Source organism: Pristis pectinata, chromosome 4 (genome assembly GCF_009764475.1).
Source record: "Pristis pectinata isolate sPriPec2 chromosome 4, sPriPec2.1.pri, whole genome shotgun sequence".
In the NCBI taxonomy this organism is placed as follows: domain Eukaryota; kingdom Metazoa; phylum Chordata; class Chondrichthyes; order Rhinopristiformes; family Pristidae; genus Pristis; species Pristis pectinata.
Genome location: NC_067408.1, coordinates 74,803,820 through 74,827,157, shown reverse-complemented (window position 1 = coordinate 74,827,157; position 23,338 = coordinate 74,803,820). Strand labels below are relative to the sequence as shown.

At 39.9% G+C, this 23,338-nt stretch overlaps 1 protein-coding gene across 3 annotated transcripts in view; it reads left to right on the top strand.

Moving 5' to 3' along the window:
- The first annotated feature begins 12,275 nt into the window (after positions 1-12,275).
- LOC127569910 (galactosylgalactosylxylosylprotein 3-beta-glucuronosyltransferase 1-like) overlaps positions 12,276-23,338 on the top strand; it is an 85,776-nt gene continuing 74,713 nt past the window's right edge. For all 3 annotated transcript variants that reach the window (XM_052014959.1, XM_052014961.1, XM_052014962.1), the window contains exon 1: positions 12,276-12,509. The gene's annotated coding sequence lies outside the window, so the exon portion shown is untranslated. The remainder of the gene's footprint in view (positions 12,510-23,338) is intronic.

Genomic DNA, 23,338 nt, shown 5'->3' with positions numbered 1-23,338 from the left:
ACAAAATAATTTAATATAAAACAAATGGTTTATCTTAGAATCTCTTTGTTACCTAACATTTGTAGTGCATTAGTTGGGGCTGTTTTGCATGTAAACCCTACCTCTGGTGACACTCTCAGCAGCATGGTGGCCTTGTAGGCAGCTGAGAACAGAGGCAGCTCTCTGCAGACCCTCAATCACACGGTGGGATTCTAAGGGGATTTAACTGCCTCTGTGGGAGAGAGGTTTTTTTTTGGCTTAAGCTGCTGTTTATAATTTATATGATGAGGAACACTGGTGTACTCATTTTGAAAGTCAAAGAGACAATAATGTTTGATTGCACTAATAAACTATTGTGAATTTGATTTTGATTGCTGGGGCTCCCAGCATGCACATCAGGGCTGTCAATCAATTGGAGAAGCAAGGGGAGGGAGAGTCAGTTTAATGGCAATTGTTCCAACATAAATAATAAGCTGATTTCAGGATATGGCTGTCAGAGCAGTCTGCAGAACATGAACATTAGGGACAAAGAAACAGACTGCTGTAATTTAAGCTTTATGGTAAAAATGACTCCAAGAACTGATGCCTCTGAGAGCTTCTGGGGTTGTGGACCTGCTGTAGAAGCAGCATCAGTACCATGGGGCACACCATTCAGACTTCAGCCTGGTTGCAACAGATCCTGAAACCAACAACATCATTAGTAACAGGATTGAAATAACAGATACCAAAACAACAGGGAATATACCCAATCTAGAATTTGATTCTAGTGCAAATCAACACATTAAAAAGGATATGAATTATACTGTAACCATGATCTTAAAAAATTGTGTTCAAAGTGTGACTGATGCAGCAATAGAAGTGATTAGCACAAATACCGGCTCAAATCAACTCAGTTGGGTTCATGTTCTGACAAACTGGGCTTTCTTTCTGTCATGTAAGGATGTTGGGAACTGACTTATTCTGCACCCAGTTGGTAGAGGAAGTTGTCATGTTCACAGCTCTTGATTGGTTTGGGTTCTTTGCAAGGCCTCTTACTCATTATGAATGGATTATAAAAGAAAACCGACTGCTCAATTCTACAAACTAATGAGGTGACTAATGCCAACAAATTCTGCCTACCTTCTTTTATTTTGTGCATAAGCAGTTGTTGAGTTAACAATAGCACTAGGTTAAAGAAAAAGTTATGCTTGAGCACAAATTCACTATTTGTTATACAGTGCTATCCCAATGGGAGCAATCAGGTGAAGGGTTAATCTGACCCAACCTACATAAAACATGCTAATCCTCAAGGAATATTGCATTCTGATTCCCATGGAGCATCCAGAGTTTGCTGGGTCAGTGTGCAAGGTGTTTCTTTCTTGGACAATAAGGATACCAATACCACTGCAGCCACATCTCAGGCACTGACTACCCATTGCTGCACAAACATTGGCACCTCCACAAAGCCTGGGAGATCACATTAACCAGCCTCAATAGTCTTTGTGAATGAAGAGAAAAGATGAAGGTGTTTAGAAAAAAAAACATTTCACTCACCTTCAGCAGCTCAAACTGCCACTTTGGGCCCAATCATTGCCCACTCCCAACTATTGCCCCCCAGCAAAATCCACCAATGTACTTCTGGAAGCTAGTGTGCTTCTTCTCTTTGGGGATATCAGGCTCTGTTATTGCACAGAGTACTGCAATTACATGATGCTAGGAGGGAAGGATAAAGCCAAGTCTTTCCTGCAATTGAAGTGGGATTAGAGGATAGGGACTAATTGGATTAAGGAGCATATCTCATGCTTCTGCATTGATTCTAAACCCATATATTCTCTTTTTATATTGATTTCATATTACTATTTGTAGAACTATTTCCCACATGCAAGCTGTATCTGGCAGTATTTCTCTCAGTGACCATTGAGACTAAACTCACTGAATTTAAGAACTACACCCTGGAAATACATGGTGAAGGGATAGGGGTGGTATTTTTCACTTTTTAACAGCTGAAACATTTCCTTCCTATTTTACGCCTGCAGGCAATGTGTGTTTACTCCTCTCCTACCGATTAACCCCTCAAACATGCAAGTGGGATGAAAACAAGAAGACGGTGTGAGATGTTAAAATTCCCATGGCTCCTCCTCTGACCATTTGTACCATTAGCTCCTTTCAAGCTGCGAGTGGAACTTGCCCTAAATTACAGCCTGGATGCTGTGGACAGATGGATGTCAACTTTTCCTGCTACATCACCAACTTCCTTACAAAGAGTGCTGAAAGGTTTTCATGGATTTTTCACAGAGGCAGACTGACACCTTTGTATTACGGCAACAATTCCCTGATTTTCCTGGTTTTGGAAGTAGATAGACACCCAAGCTCAGGACTTGAGGTGTAGGGCCTTGCCATTGGTATTAAAATCATGGGACCTCCCACTCACCCTACGTATTCTGGACAGATCAATCACTGAGGTCACAGTTGGCACATCACAGTTTGTAAGTATCTACGGCACTGCTACTTTCAAGCTTTCAGTTGGAAGAGCATTGAGTTACTGTAGAGATGTCCTGACTTTTTCACTACATTGGAATGGCTGGCTTCCAAACTGCATTGCCTGTCACACTCCAGAATACTCATGTGGGTGAGAAGAGGAATTTTTCACCTGCCAAGTGTTAGAGTTGAAACCAGACATGCAACCCACAAGCACTTCGATGTGGAATTTGGATAGTACTGCTTCTGGGCAGTCATCCACCCTTAGTCTTCTATAATGTCATCCATCAAGCATGGGCTATTTTTCAATGCTTCTGAGGTCAGATTCAGTTGTTCAACATCTGCCACAATTCAACTTCCCTTTAAGTTTTCTTTCAATTTCCTTGAGATTAAATACCCTTATTTAAATCATTTTCTCTCTCTCTCTCACACACTCTCTCTCTCCCTCTCTCTCCCTCCCTCTCTTTCTCTCTCTCACACACAATCTCTCTCTCCTTCCCTCCCTCCGTCCCACCCCCTTCCTTCTTTAAAATGCTGCTAAAAATGAACCTATTTGATAAACCTTTGTCATTTCTCCTGGTACCCCTACACAGCTGGATGCAAAGTTTTTCTTTCGTGATAATCTCACTCAGCTCCTTGAGTCATTTCATTGCATCAGAGACATTATAAAAATGCAAGTTCTTGTAGGTGTTTTCTGATCTTTAATTCTTGTCACGGTTGTTATAGGTAAGGGATCAGAAAATGCCGGAAACACTCAGAATCTGTGGAAACAGAGTTAATGTTTCAGGTCGGACAAAAGATATCAGACCTGAAATGTTAACTCCTTCTCTTTCAAAGATGTTGCCTGACCTGCTGAGTGTTTCCAGCATTTTCAGTTTTAATTTCAGGTGATTTTTTTCACACTTGGGGCAAAGGTTGTTGGCTTTCATTTGATTTAAGCCTTTAGCGTGGGCATATTAAGATACAAAGAGGTACAGTTTAGATCTCAGTGTATCCCTTCTCCATTTCTCCTGAAAACTAAGAGAAATTTGGAGCAAAAAGTTACTTGAGGACCACAGGTAAGGAGGACTGGGAATCCGAGGAAGTGCAGGTCAAAATAATGAATTTAATGGTGATGTAAGCTCTCCAACTAAATAATGATTTCTTCTCACCTGTAAAAATGCAGCCAACCCCTCTGGTGAGCTGTCAATTTACCTGCACTGCAGGTGAGCTTTGTATGCCTTTGCCATGAATGGCTGTCGGATGCTATCGTGCAAAAAGCTGTTGGGCAAGTGGATAATATTTTCTATATTTAAATGATTTTGCTTTCACAGTGGTTGGAAAATGTAAGAACATATTATTGTAGAAAATGAAAGGAAGATGTAAAGACTACTGCTCTATTTAATACTGATGAAATCTCCTGGCCTTTGTTCCAGGGGATGGTTGCTATGACAAAAATCCTAGCATGTGAAGATTTAATGCTGATAGGAATAAATCAATTTGAGACATTCCACGGGTGAAGGTAATTACATGGACCATATTTTAAAATATTCTCTTGAGAGTGGTGTCTCTAAATTCATTGATATAATACAATTTGCATTATTCTGTTAAAACAAATTAAATAGCCATATAATTGAAAAATACTTTATTGATAATAAAGGTTTGATACAAGTATTGGGACATATTTTTAATGATATAATATGTATAAAGTCAAGAAGAGTCACTCATATTTATTTATGAGAGTGCATGCTGCCAAATTCTTGAAAGGCTATTTTAACCATGACTTTGTAGCATGATATAAACTAGTACTGACATGAATGGATTGAGGACTAGGAAAAACCAGCCACAGAAGACACCAATTCATTGTTCCTGAAATGTATTCAGAAAGACTTGGTATTGGTATTGGTTTATTATTATTGTCACTTGTACCGAGGTACAGTGAAAAACTTGTCTTGCATACTGTTCGTACAGATCAATTCATTACACAGTGCATTGAGGTAGTACAGGGTAAAAACAATAACAGAATGCAGAGTAAAGTGTCACAGCTACAGAGGAACTGCAGTGCAGGTAGACAATAAGGTGCAAGGTCATAACAAGGTAGATTGTGAGGTGAAAAGTCCATCTCATTGTATAAGGGAACTGTTCAATAGTCTTATAACAGTGGGATAGAAGCTGTCCTTGAGCCTGGTGGTATGTGCCCTCAGGATCCTGTACCTTCTGCCTGATGGGGGAGGGGAGAAGAGAGAATGACCCAGTGGGTGGGGACTGCTTCACCAAGGCAGCAAGAGGCACAGACAGAGTCCACGGAAGGGAGGCTGGTTTCTGTGATGTACTAGGCTGTATCCACCACTCTCTGCAGTTTCTTGCGGTCCTGGGCAAAGCAGTTGACATACCAAGCCATGATGCATCCAGATAGCATACAGTATAAGGGGAATGTGAGTCATAAATGTGCAAAGTGTGTCATGCATGGAAGAAAAATGGTGACTTTGGACATGGTTGACCAAGCTCTTCACACTGAGGTTTTTGAGTCAATTGTGGACTAACTGATAGACAGTAATGACACAAATATGTCACTAACTTCATTCTTGTTGTATTATGTAAAAACTTGGATGCATCACTCATGAAAATACTTCCTCATACAAAATGTAGTAGAAATCTGGAAAACTAGAAAAATCCTAGGAATCAATTGAAAAATTTGAAACTGTTATATAGTCCACATCTAGTTCATAGTGCACATATAATTTTTACCTGCTACAACCACTCTTAAGTTCCAGAACTATTCTGTAAAGTAAGCACCATCTATATTCCTTATCTAGTGATGCAGTGGTTCAGGTACCTATCCTTGCTTTCAGTTGGACAGCAAAAAAAAACTGGAATAAAATATTGCAGATGATAGAAATCTGAAACAAAAGCAGAAAATCTTGGAAGCACTCAGCAAGTCAGTCAGCAGCAGCAGGGAGAGAAAGAAAGTTGATGATTTGGGCCAAATTCCATTCATCAGAACTGCAAACAAAAAACCTGCTTCCTTCAGTTCTTGGGAGAGACAGTTTCTTCCCAGCCCTTTGTAAGAATAACCAACAGTTCTTGAGACAGTTCCACTTTCAGTCCATTTATTGGCATTTCTGGCCTTACTCTCTCCTTACTTACTTACAAGTAAGTCTATTTGTTGCTAATGTTGCTCCCAAGGTGCTCTTTTTCCTACTATATACCAAATATTTAAGTTCAAAATACTCCATAAAGTCCAAACCAACCCAATACTTGAATATTGCTACTATGTCCTCAGAAACTCTTCAAGTATCTTTTAGTTTGTTGAAAATGTTGAAAATATTTTCATTAACCTTTTCTTGTGTGTAGCTGCCACCTCTTTACTGATTTGCAACTTCTCTTGTTTCTTCTCTTTTTATGAAGGTGACATGGTTAATATTTTCTCCTATTCTCTGTTATGTTTCTTTAGAGCTACAGTGTGCCATATTCTGCCACCTTCCTGCACCCTTAGCACATTGAAATCAAAGACTTATTAAAACCACCACCTACTCTAATTTTTTCCAAGCAACATTTTCTGTGGAGTCTAGTACTTGTTTGACCTATCCTGCTACAATTTTCAGCTACACACCTGTAAACTCTTTCATGATGGTATTGGTTAAGATCCAAAAAGAAGGAAGTTATTTTTGCAGTGTGTGCAGTTTTTTGCAGTGTGTTACCACCCTATGAGGAAGACATGATTACAGTTGAGAGGGTGCAGAGGAAATTCAGCAGGATGCCGCCAGGGTGGATAGTGAGAAAATGTTCCCTATGGGGGAGATGACTAAACCAGAGGGCATCAGTTTAAAGTGAGGATTAGAGGGGATTTGAGGACTTTTTTTAGACATTGAACAAATTACTACAATGAGTTAAGATATTCTGCACCTGTGAGCATGTGTGTATAGTATAGATTGTATACATAGTGGCTTATTATTGAACAATGATATAAAGCAGAGTTGAAATACATTGGGAGTCTGTTGGGCTCACAGCAGAATGCTAGCAAAACCCTTAAAGAAAACCCAATTGTTACAGGAGTTTCCAATAGGGCATGTGAGGGCTGGCCTCTACTGCCCTGCTGGTAAAGCTTAGGTCCAGGTGTTGGGTTGTACTCCTAAAAGAACCCATCTGCATCATTTCCAACTAGAAAATCTAGATTGGCCCACTATGTGGCTGTGTTGGGTGGGAGCCTGGGTAACTTGTCCAACCCATGGTGGTATGCAGAGGTCCAGCAAGCCGAATTTGATTCTGACTTTGTGTGCTATCTGCATTGAGTTTGCATTCTCCTTGTGAGTGCTGTGGGTTCTCCAGTTTCCTCCCATATACCAATGACATGCTGGTCAGCTTATTGCCTACTGTAAATTACCCCAAGTGCAAGTGGGTGGTAGAAGAATCATGGGGAGGTGTGGTAGATCTGATGGGCTGAATGGTCTGTTGCAATGTAATATGAAAAAATATAAAAGATAATGACAGTGATGTGTCTGAATACTGGAGACTGAATAGATCACTTGACCCCTCAAGTCTTCTTCTCCATTCAGCTAGATTATGACAGATTGTTATCCTGTCTATAATGATCCCATAATCCTGAATTCCCTTGATGAACAAAAATCTATAAATCTCCTTTTTGAAAATTTGTTTGGTCCCAAGATTTCCGCTGTTCTTTCTGCAAAGAAATGCTTCCTGACATTACCTGTGAATGGACAGGCTCTATTCTTAAGATACGAACATTGTTCTGGATGCCACCACTTGAGGAAATTAATTTTGTCTTTAAAACACATTAACGTCATGCACCCACCTTTCCAAGTGCTAATTAGAAGCCCACTCACTGACCTTGTAACCATCAGTGTGGTTTCTGTTGGAAAGCACTTATGGGCATGTTTCTGGTCTACATTACACATTATAGTAGCCTGGCAGAAGGCAATTCAGCATTTGCTTCCACAGTGGCTCCTACTAGAACAGATCTGTCTCATTCCCTTACTCTAAATCCATGCCTCTGGTCCCTGAATCATCTATTAATGAGAACAGTTTTCCTTTACTTACCCTATCTTACACAGGTATAACCTCGTATACCTTTATTAAAAATTTACTTTGCCCCCAGGAGAACAATCACCCAGATTCTCCAATCTAGCCTTTTAGTTGATGTTCCTCTAACCTAGAATTATTCTAATAAATCTTTTCTGCCCCTTTCTGGGACCTTCATATCCATTGGTTCATAAACATTGATTAGGTTGCACTTGGAATATTGTGTACAGCTCTGGTGACCACACAGCAGGAAGGATGTGGTAGCATTAGAAAGAGTGTGGAAGAGATTCACCAGGATGTTGCCTGAAATGGAAGGCATTAATTATAAGGAGAGAGAATGGATAGCTTGGGTTTGTTCTCACTGGAGCGTAGGAAGCTGAGGGGTGAACCTGTGGAGGTTTACAAGATTATGAGGGGCATAGATAGGGTAGATAGTCAGAATATTTTTCCCAGGGTAAGAGAATCTAAAATAAAGGGCATAGGTTAAAGGTGTGAACATAGAACCTAGAACAGTAAGCACAGTATTATGCCTTTTACCGAGCATGTCTGTGCCAACCATAATGTCAATCTAACTAATCTCATATGCCTGTATATGGTCCATTTTCCTTTATTCCCTGCTTGTTCATGAGTCTGTCTAAATGCATCTTAAATGTTCTTTTGCATCTGCTTCTACCACCTCCCCTGGAAGCACAATCCAAGCACCCACCACGATCTGTGTAAAAAACATATGTCCTTTAAACTTAATCCCTCTCACTTTAAAACTATGCTCTCTAGTGTTCGAGATTTCCACCCTGGGATATAGACTCTGACTATCTACCCTATCTCTCCCTCTTATAATTTTACACACTCTCAGGTCGCCCCTCAGCCTCTGCCACTCCAGCATCGGAGGCTGAGGAAAAACCTGATAGAAGTATATAAAATTATATCCGATCCCCCTGCATCTAATACACTCCAATCCAGGCAACATCCTGGTGAACCTCTTCTGTACCCTCCCCAACACCTCTACATCCTTGCTCTAGTGTGGTAACCAGAAAACTCTAAATTTTATACAAGTTTTATACAGCTGCAATATGACTTGCCAACTTTTATACTCAATGCCCCAACCAATGAGGGCAAGCATGTCTTATGTCTTCTTTACTACCTATCCATCTGTGTTGCCATGATAAGGGAGCTATGGACTTGCACCCCAAGATCCCTCTATACATCAATGCTCCTAAGAGTCCTGCCATTTACTGTATACTTTCCTCTTGCATTTGACCTCCCAATGTGCAAACCTCACCTTTGTCCGGATTCAATTCTATCTGTCATTTCTCCATCTAAGTTTCATACTGATCTTTATCCTGCTCTGTCCTTTCGATAACCTTCCTCACTATCCACCATTCCACCAATTTTTGTGTCATCTGCAAACTTGCTAATCAGGAGAGGGGAGACATTTAAAGGAGATCTGCGGGGCAAAGTTTTCACACAATGGGTGGTGCTTAGATGCAACGAGCTGCCAGAGGAGGTGGTAGAAACAGATACAATTACAATGTTTAAAAGGCATTTAGATAGGAAAGGAGCAGAGGGATACAGGACTAATGCAGGCAAATGGGATCAGGGTGGGTAGGCATCATGGCCAGTATGGACGAATTGTGCTGAAGGGCCCATCTCTGTGCTGTACAGTTCTATGACTACAATAAACTGTGGTGACAGAACTTGAGGCAATACTCCATGTGTGGCCTAACCAGTATTTATACATTCCAGTACAATGTCTTGAAGAACTTCTTCAGCCCTAGGATGTACAGATGACCTGTGTTATGACCATTTGGGTGACAGAAATTCATCCTTACAGAGTTCACAAATCACTTCCCAAAAATTTGAGATACTGAATAAAATTTGCTCTTACGGAATTTATGTGCGTGGGGGGGTGGGGGGGGGAGATTAAATAAGCACAAAATGAGAAAGAAACAGCAAATTTCGTCTATTTTTATTTTTAGTCACTCAATACTGTGAGGCGATGTGATGCCACCATGCCGATTGGGTCGGCTGTCACAGCCGTCCCTCCTTTGCTACTCTTTCTCCAAGGACACGTAAACAGATGTCTCAGAGTGCAGCGCTGCCGTACTCTTCATCTGTAGGGCGTTTTCTGTGACGTGCTGCATTGTGGGATGCTACTGTAGCCATGGCCAGCTCCCTAAAGTAATGCCTCGGCCTTTACCTCCGCTAAGTCACCACACTTTAACCCATTATCCCCCTGAGCTCCTTCCACAACACCTTTCTCCCATGAGCCCCAGTCCTCAGATCCTATCCCTTTCCCTGATGTCCCCACTTCCTAAGTCCTTTTCTTATCCACGAACCTTATCCGTTCCCCGCATCTCATGTTGGCCCCAGCTGTTAAATAATGGTGGTAGGTCACTTTGTCATTGCTAATGAAATGGCATAGTGTGAGAGAAAACCTGTAGGGATGCATCTTACAATGTGGGATTCAATGGGAAAAGGGGGTTTGCATTACAGAAAATTGCAATACAGATGCAACCACTCCTGTAACACAGGGGTTGCCTGTAATACAAATCTGACCTTATCAATAAGAGAATAGGCAAACTATAAATGGAACAGAACTTGAAAAGATATTTGCCCCTGAATACCAGACTATGCTGAATTTATTGAAAAGTCTCCTCTGCATGTGGCACTTTGTGAAATTTTGTAGACCATACCTCATCTCTTCTGATTCCTGAAGGAATTACAGTGAACGGTTCAATTCTTTGGTTATAGTCAAATCCAAAAGATTCAAATTAGACAAAAGCAAAACACTGATGATGCTGCAAATACAAAATGAAAATAGAGAACTCAGAATATAGTCAGCAGATCAGACAGCATTGATGGAGAAGGAATCAGAATTAGTATTTCTCTATAACCTTCATTTTTAACAATAACATATATCGATGAGGGAAAAACGGTGTCTATTGAACAAATATTTCATGTTTCCACTATTTACCTGAGCACCATTGGCTTAAAGTAAACTTCACAAACAAAAATGTTAAAACTATTAAAAGGAAAAGCCCATGAAAAAAATCCAACAAGGTGTTGTAGATTTTAATTAAAAAATGTAGATTCAATAAAAATAAGGGGCTGTGAAGGGCAGTGATGGGTTGGTGGTCAGGACAATGGGAGTAGGAAGCAAAGGCATTCAAAGATAGAGCTCCTCAACTGAATACATTGAGACTAAAATGAAATCGTTGACCAGGTGTAGGCATGTGTACAATTCAACAGAGGATTGAACAGAACACAAAAGTTGCAGAAGTGAACTGATACAGACCTCTGGACTGTTTCTATGCTGTAAATAATTTGCAACTTTGAAATAAGAGGGGCAAAGAGAAAGAATGTGAAAGATTAGTGGGTAACATAAATCAAACAAGGATGTTATTCTAAGCATATCACAATAAAATATTTGTCAGAGGAAGGGTGTGGCTAGATAGGAATAAGAAAAACATGTTTGATAAAGTAATGGAGAAGGCTGAGAAAATAGCTGACATGAGTTTCAAAAGACATTTGATCGAAAGGAGAGGAAGTTGGTACGGTTGTTAGGCAAGTATCTGGTTCATTAAAAAAGTGGGATATGGTACAAAAGCAAGATAATAAGGATAAACCTTTACAAAACATTGTTTGGTTCTAAGTGTGATGATACATTCAAGGGATTGAGAAGTGTGGGCTGGCAGTAGGCTTTAGTGGAGTTGTCAGGAACACACCTCTTAGTACTGTCATTGCATTAGAGTGTGTAAAACAAAAATGTACTTGTTATTCAGCAGATTCAATTGTCCCTGCAAAATTTATTGGTTATACCTCAACACAAGTGGCATACCTCCTGGAATATCAAATTCTAACAGTGTTGTCCTAAAACAACACCAACCATCGATTGCTGTGTTCATAAGATCTAATGCCTATTTTTGGGGTGATTTAAGCACACATTTTAAGATAAAATATAAAATCTTTACTTCCCTTTCTTCTGGGAGCTGATTTCTCCGATTCCTTTGTTCAGGGCCACTCTATTTGAATGTGTAACCTGGTGAAGCTGAGAGGCGGAAAGCCAGTGGAAGTTCATGTTGCTCTATTGTACTCCAACAGGAGTCCAGCGGTGCAGCACAGGGCAGCTGGTAGTGTAGGTGGCAGGGTAGACGATGCTGCCACTGGCTTGGGCTTGTACAAACAGTCAACAATGGGACTTCCAACAAGGAATGCAGGTAAGTCCTGGGGTGCCAGGTTCTCACACGATGCAGCCCAATATCATGCCTAATGTGATCAGCACTCTTCCCTGCACTGGTTTACTAGCTGTTGTCTGGTGCACTCCTTCAGTTTTGTCTTGCTAACTCATGTGCAGTGAAGTTAACTCAAATTTATTTGTACTACATGTTCAGAAATGAGTGCATGTTGAGTTGTTATTTATATGTAAATATGCATATTGTATTAGACGAGCACATTTTCCTGTGAATACACTGCTTCTTTTGTGAGGTTCATACTATTGTGTGAGTATGTGAAGAGTGCAGCTATGATATGATTTAATTTATTCTGGATTAAGCAAATGTGATAAAAAATGCTGAACTATTCTAATTTTACAGACTGTAATCTTTTTTATTAAATGAAGGTCTTCACATAAAGCCCAGACCCAACTCTGTCACCATATTTTATATCTCAATCATACTAAAAGAGACTGTTAATAAAAAAAAGGTGTGACTAAGTGCTTCTGGGCTGTCAGCATGTCTTTAGCAGTGCGGCTTTAAGAAGCCTCTGCACAGGCGTAACAGGCATTTGCAGAGCTGGCTTTCGCAGCCTGCAGAATTCTGCTTGCTCAGTATTTCAGTCGTAAGAAGACAGGGCACACACTGCACATCTTCCTGATGAGCAGGACCTGAAGAAACTTCTTCCAGTTATTCTCTTTTTTTGAATTTGTGTTCCTAGGGTTGTGGGCTTTATTCAATAATAATTGAAACTCATGTCTTGTGGGTTTCTTGCCTAACTTTATTCATCTGATTAGAAGGATCGTGATGAATTGATGACAGGACAGTACAGCAGTCTCACCGGTAAGTAATTATGCTTTTTACTTTGCAGTATTTATATTTTGCTCCATTTTTGAAACATTCCCTGCACAACTGCATGATTCTTAATTTCAGCTGATTCCAGAGAAAATCTCAAAAGGCATAATACTTGTATCTGCTTAGCAGTCCTTAAGGTTGTAATCAATAACCATCTACAATTGAAAAAAGAGACATTTTGTTGCTTGTGTTTCAAGATGTTATTTCATCAGTTTTTTTGGCATCATTTTATGAAGCAAGAACAGGCATACAGAACACGTTCGAACTTCTCACATCAGCAAGGAGCTTATGATTCAGTCTAACATGAGGAATATGTGTTCAAAGTTTAAACCATGATTATAATTTTAATTTTGGCTGAGATCAGACATAAGCTCAGACATTACACATTCAGTATGAGATGCATGTGGACCACACCTTTTAAAGCTCTCACCAGAGACTGTCAAAACAAAATTCCAAAATTATTAAGAATTCTGTGTGGATCATCAAGGTTGTAAAAGTTAATAGTAGAACCATTTATCACAAAATGATGAAGAGAATGTAGAACTTTCAATCACCTATTAAAGAGATTGTTGAGGATCATGCAAACAACAGCCGTGTCTGTGATTCTTGGGTTGGTTTAGAGTGCCTTTGAATCCCTTTGAGAATGGAACACATTAGTTACCAGACTTCCTTCAGTGAGAAGGTACAAGTGAAGGACAGACCTACTGACAGAGGGCAGCTGAATTTCAAAATGGCACAGAGCACAGTTATTCCTTTCACCAGGAATCCATGATGAGGCTCTTCTCAAACACCAATGGGTTAGAGCTAAAAATCAAATCGGTGAAGCTGAGGATCCTGTGATGTCAGGCAAGAAGGTTGCCAAGAACCTCGGCAGTAATTTCCCTGCTTTCGTAGCTCATGTAATATCATTTCCAGTCTAAAAGCTACAAAAAGGTAGAATTAAGCAGAAAGAAAGAAGTTAGGATGGTTTGACCATTTAAAGTGGCAATTGCTGCCGATGAGATGGTTCCCAAAATCCTTCTGTAATTACTTTAGTCCTGCGAGAGTAATGGAAGGCAAAGAGGTCCTACAAACTTTTGCCTTATTTAGCCACCTTCCATAAGAATATGTTATAACAAAATATCCTGATCAGCTGTCTGAATTTTGGCAATTGAGGAAATGTTCTTTTGCTTCATCGCATCAGCTGTCAGTCTGATATTCAGTGATGTTACTGTGAAGGGTTGTGGTGCAATGCTCAAATGCTAATTACTGGCATGCTAAAGCTTGTGTTACATATTGTGGGACAAGCAATGTAGAAGAATGGGAAAATCCAACTAACACAAAATAATCAGCAATTCTGAAAAGTAAGTTGTGAAAGTGCCCTGTGTTGGTTCATCTTCTTCCACAGTCTAAGGACGCAGAAATTATATTCATTTTCTGTACACAAGTTGTTGGAGAGCATGCTTTTACTTGGTCACTTGTATCAGATGTGTCACAGTTATTATTTTTAAAGACCACTGTTAAAGATATTGCTGATTGAAATTTGTGATTCACTATACTGATATCCACAAGAAAGCAGGCATTTCAGCTTGTAAAAATTCAACTGAATTTTGAGTTTTCTTTAAAATGTATAGGAAACAGTTGAAAAACAGTAAGCAGTAATCTAAATCAAGTTTTCAACAAAGAATTTATCACCTCAGGGAGATCTCCAAACCCTGAAAAATATCAAATAACTCCCTGCCACAATAAATCCATTTTTGTGGAAAAAAGACCTACTAAAATACACACTTCCTGTACTTTGTCATTTGAATCAGAATGAACTAAGTCTTTCAGGGAATGTACTAACTAAGAAATATGGAAGCATTCCTAAATTCTTTCAAATCGACCGCGACAAATTATGTTTCCCTCCGTAAAGCATTCATTGCCTTGGGCCAGAGTTAATTTGCAGCATCAGAAATATTTGTAATTTATTTGTTGCTTCAACCCAAGGAGGACATTCAGCCCATTGAGTCTGTGCCAGCTTCCAGAGGAGTAATCCAATTACTTGCGCTCCCCCATTTCCTTATACCCCTACAACTTACTCGCTCTCACTATGTCTATCAACTGCCTTTCGATTCTTTTTGCCTTTAACCTACAATAAGTAGTGATTTACAGTAGTCAATATGTCTTTGGGATGTGGTAGGAAACCAGAGCACGGTGTAAATCTATGGAGAGAACATACAAACTCTGTACTGACAGCTTCCAAGGTTAGGGTCAAATCTGGGTCCTTTGAGCTGTGAGGCAGCAGCACTAACCGCTGCACCAATGTGTCACTCTATTCTGTCCTTCCTTTTGTTTTCCAATCATCACAGTGTTTTCCTTTGCCTGGGAGCTGCAGTAAATGTTTTGGATCATGGCCACCTTCATTAGTTTCAGGTTCACAGGTCAATGAGAATATTGATATTATTGGCGCCTCAGAGCATGACTGACAACCAAGAAGACAAACTGGCAAAGTTGAGAGGATAGAAAATGTTTAAAAACAACAGGCATTGGATCAGAGGTGAGGAACCATGTTTTTAATAAGAAGTGATCACGCTAGAAATAGAAAGGGTAGAAATAGGTACAGAAGGGAATGGGGTTTAAAAATATTCATGGAGGTGAATGTTGGAGGTAAGTTATTGACTGATCACTGTAACAGAGCTTACAGGGCAGGAAATCGGCCATTCAGTCAATTATTTTCTGCTGGTATTTTAACTTTCCACAAGGCACTTTCCCACCCTGCTGCATCTATGAGCACCAGTTCATGTGCATAGCAAGCTTTGTTAGTTTAGAACACCAGTGCAAAGTGGACGGATAGGTGAGAAAGGTTGCAACGCAGAGTTATGTGTCAGTCATAGGGCAGTTTCAATATCCTGGCTGATAAGATCAGAGATAGCCAGGAGATGGGTAAGAAGCGGGGAGGAATGTGTTTAATGAGAATCATTTGATCATGCTTAGAACATAGAACATAGAGCTCAGAACAGTACAGCACTGGACAGGCCGTTCGACCCCAATGTTGTGCCGATCTTTACGCCAATTTATACTACATCTCCTCCTCCTGTGTATCATCCATATTCCTCCATTCCCTTCATATTCATGTGTCTCTCTAAATAAGAGGCAAACTGCCCGACTCCACTACTACCCTGGTAACCCATTCCAGGCACCTACCGCACTCTGCATAAAAAAAAATTGCCTCTCACATCACCTTTACACTTCTCCCCTCTAACCTTAAAAGCATGTCCTCTGATGTTTGACATTTCTTCCCTGGGGAAAAGACTCTAACTGTCTACCCTATCTATGCCTCTCATAATTTTAAAAACTTCTATCAGGTCTCCCCTCAGCCTCCAACTCTCTAGGGAGAACAACCCAAGTTTGTCCAACCTGTCCTTATAGCTCAAACCCTCTAATCCAGGGAGCATCCTGGGCAACCTCTTCTGCACCGTCTCCGCAGTCTCCACATCCTTCCTATAATGGGGCAACCTGAACTGCATGCAATACTCTAAGTGCTGTCTGACTAAAGTTTTACATAGCTGCAGCATGACTTCCTTACTCTTACACTCAACACCCTACCAATGAAGGCAAGCATTCCATATGCCTTCTTTACCACCTTGATTTTTTTTTGATTTTTTATTTACAGCGTGGTAACAGGGCCTTCCGGCCCAACAAGTCCACGCCGCCCATTTTTATCCACTTGCGTAGCCACTTTCAGTGATCTATGAACCTGGACCACAAGATCCCTCTGTACCTTAATGCTGTTAAGGGGCCTACCATTAACTGCATACTTTCTCCTTTCATTTGACCTCCCAAAGTGCAACACCTCACACTTGCCTGGATTAAACTCCATCTGCCACTTCTCTGCCCATATATGTAACTGATCTATATCCTGCTGTATTCTTTGATAGTACTTTACACTGTCCACAGCTCCACCAATCTTGGTGTCATCTGCAAATTTGCTAATCCACCCATCTATGTTTTCATCCAAGTCATTGATATGTATTACAAACAGCAGAGGTCCCAGCACTGATCCTTGTGGACACCACTGGTCACGGATCTCCAGTCAGAATAACAGCCTTCTACCCCTACTCTCTGTCTTCTGTGGGCAAGCCAGTTCCGAATCCAAACTCGCAATTCACCCTGGATCCTATGCACCTTTATCTACTGAATCAACCTACCATGAGGGACCTTATCAAGTGCCTTAATAAAATCCATGTAGATAACATCCACTGCCTTACCCTCATTAAGCACCTTTGTCACGTCCTCAATAAACTCATTCAAGTTTGTAAGGTATGATCTGACTGTCCCTAAGCAGGCCATGCCTTTCCAAATATGCATAAATCCTACCCTGTCCCTCCTTCATGCAACCAGATCTCTGTAATGGCAACAACATTGTATTCAGAGACTGCACCCAGAGTCATGCTTCTCATTGACGCATCCTTCTCATCCAGAGACTGCATTGAATTATCTCCATTGGTAGTGCTAATCACACAATTTGGTAGCATCAATATGTTCTACTCTCTCTTTGAATTTCTTTTTCTCAAAGTCAATGTAGTGAATGTAAGAGGCAGATTGCACTGCACTGATGAAACTGTATAGATTGCTTAACGCTACAGATCAATGATGAATTTTAAGGTTGGTGTTCTTAATACTATTGTTCAGGATGATACATAACAATTTTCTTTTCCATTTTAAATAAAATTACGAAGGACTTTAAGAAGCTTCCAAAAGAAAAGAACATTGGATGCATTAAATGATGAATTGCGTATTACTATTAGAATATAACACATGTTATGCAATTTTTACACCAGTCTTCATGGAGAAAGATATTGAATGATTACCAGCATTTAGAATTTGTATTTGTTACCCTTCTTCTCTGTGAAAATGAATGTAAAAATTGCATGCAATACATGTGCTATATTGTAATAATAATGCACAATTCATCCTTTGTGCCCTTTGTCCTTTTCTTTTGGAATGTATTGTGCAGAAGCTGGAAGGATTAAATATTCAGAAGGCCCTTGGCCAGATGGAATCTATCTGATAATCATCATGATATTAGATAGAGACAATATGGTTGATATTTTCTGAGCTACATAAATAATGGAGTATTGCCTGAGGACTGGGGTTCACTGCAATATCCAGAAATGAAAGAAAGATATAAAAATTGTGATTGCAGATCATTCAGATTGGGAGGTGTAATTTATTGTCTTTTATATGATATTGTAAATGAACACATTAGAAGTTTGGATGTCACATCAGTCACCAGCTTGGATATTATGACAACAGCAAGTTATATTTACTTTTTATTCATTTACAGGATCCAGGCATTGCTGCTGAAGCCAGCTTATATTTCCTATCCTTAATTGCTCTTGTAAAGTTAGTAATGAGCCACCTTCTCAAAGTGCTACAATATTTATGGTGAAGGTGCTCCCACAGTCCCGCTGGGTAGAAAGTTCCTGGATTTAGACACAGAACAATGAAGGAATTGGTGTTTTATTTTTTGAAGTTGCAATAGTCTGCAACTTGTAGGTAGTGGCATTCCCTTGCATCTACTACCCTTGTCCTTCTAGGTGATGGAACTTGGAGATGCAGTCAAAAAAGCCTTGGCATGCTGCTGCTGTGCCATTGTAAATAGAATAAATGGATAGTTAGGGTGATGGATGGGATGTCATTCAGGCAGGAAACTTTATCCTGATTGTTATCAGATTTCCAGTGTTGTTGGTGCTGCATGTACCTTTGGAATATTGTGCGCCGTTTTGGGCCCCACATCTTAGGAAGGATGTGTTGACGTTGGAGAGGGTTCAGAGGAGATTTACGAGGATGATTCCAGGAATGAAAGGGCTTAAGTATGAGGAGCGTTTGTCGGCTCTTGGACTGTACTTGCTGGAGTACAGAAGAATGAGAGGGGACCTCATAGCGACATTTAAAATATTGATAGGAAAGGACAGAGTAAATGTGGCTAGGCTGTTTCCCTTGGTGGGTGAGTCCAGGACCAGAGGGCACAATCTTAGAATTAGAGGGTACAGTTTCAAAACAGAGATGAGGAAAAATTGCTTTAGCCAGAGGGTGGTGAATTTGTGGAACTCCTTGCCACGTACAGCAGTGGAAGCCAGATCAGTGGGGGCGTTCAAGGAGGAGATAGATAGATATCTAAATAGTCAGGATATCAAGGGATATGGGGATAAGGCTGGTAATTGGGATTAGAATAGTTCTTTTTTTCTTCTTCTTCTTCCCCCATTCCCCATTTCTCATTTCTATTTCCCTTTCCTTGGAGCAGACTCGATGGGCCGAATGGCCTGCTTCTGCTCCCTTGTCTTGTGATCTTGTGATCTTGTGAAGCAGAGGGTACTGCATCAGATCCCTGTACCCTCTGGTGGAAAAGCTTTGGGAATTCATGAGGTAAGTTCTTTCAGCTGCAGCATTTATGCAATTGGTCTGATTAGGTTTTTGATCAATTTGACCCCCAGGATATTGATGATAGAAGACTCAGTGAGTTGACTAGGTCTGTAGTCTCTTGAGTTTAGAAGAATGATGGGTAATCTCACTGAAACATATAAAAACATACAAAAGTCAGGGGTTTGATAGAGTAGATGCAGAGTTGATGTTTTAACTGGCTGGGGTATCTAGAACAGAGATCACAGACTCAAAATAAGGGACCAGGCATTCAGTACAGAGATGAGAAATAAAATGTCTTAACCCACAGTGCTGTGAATCTTTTGAATTCACTACCCAGGAGGGATATGGAGGTTTAGTTGCTGAGAATATTCAAGATCTCTAGATATTACTGCAGTTGTGAAATGAGATTAGTATGGGAAATGGCAATGAGGTAGAAGTTCAGCCATGATCTTACTGAACAGCAGAGCAAGCTTAAGGGCCAAATGGCCTACTCCTGCCTCTGTTTCTCATGCTCATATCTTTGTATGTCAAGGTTAGGTGATTGGACTCTCTCTAGTTGGAGAAGCTCATTGCCTTCATTAGTGTAAAGAAAGTGGTCCATTTGTTTACTGGGCCTTTTCCAAAGATTAGACAGCAAAACGGCAATAGTAATTTTATTTCCCCAATAAAAAGCTTGATTTAGCAATCCATAAGTTATAATGCACTAATTATAAAACAATATTATAATCAAGTTGAGTATACCTGCCCAGTTTGAACAGGCGGCTGACTGTCTCATTAATCTTTCCTTTTGATTGTTTTTGGAACCAACCAGAATGTTAAACTGAAGCCAGCATAGGTCCCACCCAGAAAACTTTGCTGATTCTTCTAGGATATTTTTGCCTCTCATAGCAGGCACCATCCTGCTTATATTGTTCTAAAGTCTGACAGCCTTTTGCCTTGTCTATAGTTCAGAATGTCTGACAGATACCATCAATTAATGAATTGTGTGTAAACTAGTTGTTCTTTGTTTCTCTACAAGATTGTTTTAGCAGATGCTGACTTTGCATTTCGAGGGCTATCATAAGACAATTGTCCCACACAATCCTTCTTGTAACCAGAATTTCTTGAGAATGTCTAAACAAGTACTAGTCTCTTACTATCTCCCTCTTATGATCTTGTGACATCTGTATTCAGATAACATATCTCACATTCTCTTCAAATTTCTATCAATAGTTTCTAACTCAATTCCTTGTGAATTTATTTGTGCTTTTTCTCTTTATTTACACTTTTTCTCTATCATGCATGAACTTAATAACAGGGGAGGAACTTATATCATCAAAACCTTTGGCCTTGTTAACTAACAGCATCTTTCCCAGATTGAGGTGTCATTTGAAGTCTCTTATCATGTTAACGTTTTAAGAGCCTATCTATGTCCAGTTTTATTTTTACTCAATATTCCTTTGTGCCATCAGTGATCTAAACTCATTGTATTGGGTTAAACCAATGGTGCAAACAATGAGACTTCAAAATAAGGTTGTTGGGATAGGAGAGGAGACATGATTACTGGCCAGCTTGATAAGCAGTTCTCTCGGTATAATCGACCTTGAATCCAAGTAAAGGACATAAGAACAATGTGATTCTCAGAAGGATTGCTCAGGAACTGGCAAAACCCACAGTGAGAGCTCTCAGACAATCAACCAGGACAAGCCTTGGTCAGATTGATGGACAGGGCGAACAAAAGAAAATAACATTTTAACCCACTAAAAGGGACTGTGAGAATTGTTTCCTCTTTTCTTTAGTAGGAGGAGTTGAAATTACATTAAAACATGGTAAAGTATGACTTCTGCTCTGTGCAATAGTCTGCTGATTATAAAACCAAGTGGGCTATTGATTCATTCCTCACCTTGCTGCACTAAAGCGTTAATCAGTCTAACTCTCAGAAATTTGTAAAAAGGCAATTTAAATTCATAACAGCCAGTTCATATAATGTGAGTTGCACTGTTATATCTGTGCACCATACTTCCATTTAACTAGATGTTGGACAGTATAGGTGAACTCTTAATCAAACATGGCATGTCAGCTACATACTGCAGACTGAATTGGCACTGAGTGCAAAATACATATATGATAGGCAAAACAGATCTGTGACTTTAGAGGTTGTAGAAGTGACAGACTATTTGCTGTAAGTAGCTGGTTTAAAATCATGGTGGTGGGCATCACCTTATTCATGCCTCCCTGTCCCGCCACTGTTCCCCAGTGCATTCTGCTGCGGTAATCACACAGAAGGCTCATTCATCCATCTAAACCAATGCCCTTTAAACTACATTGTAACCCGGCATGATTTCAACAGCCTAGTGGCCAGGTCCTGCATTGTGGACCTCAAATTGGCAAAACTACATGAGGTAACAGAGAGGGCTGAAAACGTAAATGTTACAATTATGGTACATAACTTCTCAAGGAATTTCATCACCTCCCATAAAATTAATTGTAACACCTTTTCACAGCTTCCAGGCAGTACTTCCAGTCAGAAATTGCTGTGTCCCAGAGTTGGTGGGACATTGACTCATCAGTAGGCTGATAAAAAGGACTCCGTACCAGGCAGTCTGTCCAGGTGGTCAGCAGCCTGCTGGTTAAGTTTACTGTGCTGTAGCAGCAGGACAAAGAACATGTGGCACAAGAAAGTGAAGCCAAAGTTGCCGACGTTGAGGTTGATCATCTCTCCTTGAAAAGTGTTGGCGAAACAGCTAGTAAAAAGCAACTATAACTGAACAAATATCTCAAGACACCATCATTACAAATCTGAAGAGAAGGACAGAGAAAAATAAAATATTAATTTGAATCTGAACTTACAGCCAAGTTTTTTTGTGAATATGGAACCACCCTCTGGCTCCCATTGAGATTGCTCTTTTCCCTAGATAAGGCTTGCACAGATATTATTTGGTTACCCAAGATAGAATGAACTTTCAAAGTTTCATTGGTGCATTGACAAAGATGACAGTTGATCAGGATTTTAATGCACAATGAGAAGGCAACAGCCATCTCTAGTTTTTATGTGGTGCAGAAAGAGTACATGTGGAGATTATGAAGGGTATACAGCTAACGGAACAAATATCCCAGTAATGAAAGACAGTGGTACCCAACCTGAATTGTGTGACTCACAGGAACCAGCAATGTGATCCAAGGTTATCTGCAAGGTATATATGTCATTCATATTCAATTTGTGAGATTGGGTTATATTTTAGCACTGTGCCTTGTTTAGCAGACATCTATGCAGGTTCAGTCATGGACATGATGTGAAGTTGAATTGAACTCGGGCTGCCAATGTGGAGAGCCCCAACCAATCACCCTGCAGTGTGAAGTGTAACATCAGCCATCCTTTCTTAGTTCCTCAGAGTTTCAGTATTGCAACGTGCTATTTAAAGCAATGTTTGTGTGTTTCCTATTTCACTGACTAAACATTAAGGAATTGTACTAAACTGGCTGTTTAGTTGGTTAAGAATTAAGAAAAAGCAGCATCACTGGGACACCACTATTAATCTATTTAGTTATTATCATTCTTATTATTCAGATTGCACTGATTTTAACATTATATGTACACATCAATTGCAACTATTTGGGTTTGTTATATTGTGCAATATACAGGCAAATTAACCCTTTAGTTAGAAAATAAATCCTACCGTTAATGGATACACTCTTATCAAACCCTATTGATTTTGAGGGATCTTGGTATAGTTTACATTTTTGAAAATTGCAGTTGTGGTGATGGTGAAATTACCAGAATTCACTGCCATTACTCTGTGTAATTCTCAGCAATGTTGGAAATTTCATGAATGCCTCGCCTAATCAGGACATCTCAAAGTTGTTGTCAGTGATCCAGAGTGCTCATGCAGAGTACATTTCTTTTACCACAAGCAAGCTGAAATCATTTGATCTGAAGTAAATTTGAGCATTTTATGAACATACCCTGAAAATCTTTTGTGTAGTCACATGGTCTAATTGGGCTTTAATGGCATACCTAAAGAAAAAGTAATTTTATGGATGTGTATTGCAGTTTCCTGACATGAATAATTCAAACTATAGGTTTAAAAGTATATATTTCTTAATGTTTTGATACTTCAGCTTTCATTTTAATCAAATGTTTATATTCTGATCTTCATTTAGGACTCCATATAATGTTAGAAAAGTTAATTAATAATTCTGTATTGTAATTGGCTGCTCAGCCAGCTTAAGACATCACAGCTGCGGGTACCAGGGACCTGACATTTGACAACAACAGGCATTGGAAAAGGGGATGTTACTGCCACAGGGTTTGCTAGATCTTTGTGACTCACGTTCATCAAGGTCAGTGGCAATTTTCAAATTTTGAGACTTTAATTAGCAAGTGAAGGGCTAAACTTTTGACATTAGGGAGGAGGGGTTGAGGGAGACTGTCATCCAATTGTTCAGAAGGC